Source organism: Orycteropus afer, unplaced genomic scaffold (genome assembly GCF_000298275.1).
Source record: "Orycteropus afer afer isolate SDZICR_OR568_19922 unplaced genomic scaffold, OryAfe1.0 scaffold00057, whole genome shotgun sequence".
Lineage (NCBI taxonomy): Eukaryota > Metazoa > Chordata > Mammalia > Tubulidentata > Orycteropodidae > Orycteropus > Orycteropus afer.
The window spans coordinates 12528149-12529834 of NW_006921644.1; the positions used below are offsets into that span (position 1 = coordinate 12528149).

General features: G+C 62.9%; 1 protein-coding gene across 1 annotated transcript in view; it reads left to right on the plus strand.

Annotated features, from left to right (window-relative positions):
- The window catches only part of ACSF3 (acyl-CoA synthetase family member 3), a 44698-nt gene that overhangs the window by 3950 nt on the left and 39062 nt on the right, over window positions 1-1686 (plus strand). The window lies entirely within an intron of this gene.

The following is a 1686-nucleotide window of genomic DNA, read 5'->3' on the forward strand; positions in this document are numbered from 1 at the left end:
TGTGCGAGCAGTGTGCCGGGAGAGAGTCAGGTGAGCCCCACAGTGCAGTGCACACACCTGCCTCACGTCCAGGAGTGTGTGCGAGCAGTGTGCCGGGAGAGAGTCAGGTGAGCCCCACAGTGCAGTGCACACACCTGCCTCACGTCCAGGAGTGTGTGCGAGCAGTGTGCCAGCAAAGAGTCAGGTGAGCCCGGCAGCTCAGCACATGCACCTGCTTCACGTCCAGGGGTGTGTGCAAGCAGTGTGCCGGGACAGTCACATGAGCCCCGAAGCCCACAGGCCATTGCACACACATACCTCACATCCGGGAGTGTGTGCAGGGAGAGAGTCAGGTGAGGCCCACAGCCCACAGCCCGTTACGTGTACCTGTTTCTGGGACACCAGCTCTGCTAAGGGTCAGGGAGCAGTTTTCTGTCCTTCTCAAAACGTCCGTGTTTGTGCACAGACAGCTGTGGTGGAACCTGGGAGGTAGCCGTGAGTGCGGCCGAGCCCTCCTTCCATCCTCAGATGCGTCAGCTGATACTCTGGCCCCCACCACGCTGTCTCTCTGTGCTTAGACTGTCAGTCACGGTGCTGCCCCTCATTGGCCACATGCTAATCTTTTCCACCAACCAATTTGCCTGCTCCTCCCCCAGTTCCCTTCCTGTCCTCCCCCCCTTCCCCTCCTCTCCGTCCTCCCCCACTCCCTTCCGCGGTGCTCTCCGTCCTCCCCCACGCCCTTCCGCAAGCACCCTTCCGCGGTCCTCTCCGTCCTCCCCCACGCCCTCCTGCAAGCGCCCTTCCGTGGTCCCCTCCGTCCTCCCCCACTCCCTTCCGTGGTCCTCTCCGTCGAACCCCACTCCCTTCCGTGGTCCTCTCCGTCCTCCCCCACTCCCTCCTGCAAGCGCCCTTCCCCAGTGCTGAGCCGCTGGGTGGGCAGCTGAGTGGTGTGCTCGTTGCTCTCACCATGAGCCTGTAGCTTGCAGACCCTCCAGTTCCCAGTCCAGGCAGAGCACAGAGGGGATTTGGGGTTGCCCAGGAAAAGCTGCAGGTCATGCCTGTTTGCTGTTCCTTTGTTCTTTTTCATACACACCTTTCTGTTGTGGCCCTCCCTGACCCGTCTCGAGGGTATGGGCTGCTGTTGGCAGAGAAGTGTCCGATGCCCTGGCCCAGGGCTGGGTGAGGGGAGGGGCAAGTTCTACCCATGCTGGAGAACCTTGGTCGGTGGAGGGGGCCCTCAGGTGGTCTCCATTGCCAGGCTGAGTGCAGCGGGGCTAGGAACGTGGTGCCATCCCTGTGCGTCCATCCACATGGCACCCTGAGCCAGGAGAACCTCCTCACTGCCATAATGCATAAGGGAAGTCAGGTCCAGTGGTGCACCGTGGGAAGCAAGGTCCAAGAGCCATGGCGAGGTGCGATGGCAGATGCCCTCAGGGAGGCGAGCTCCGAGGGCGCGGTGCTGGGTTCCTGAGCGTGGCACATGCTGCTGCGGTCACTGCTCCACGCCATGAAGCCACTGAGCACGAGGGGTGGCCCTAAGCCCCTCTGGTCACTCAGAGCCAGCAGGTTCTAGCTCAGGGCACACACCTCACTCACGCCGCCCTCCCCCTCCCAGCGCCAGCAGGTTCCAGCTCAGGGCACACACCTCACTCACGCCGCCCCCCCCAGCGCCAGCAGGTTCCAGCTCAGGGCGCACACCTCACTCAC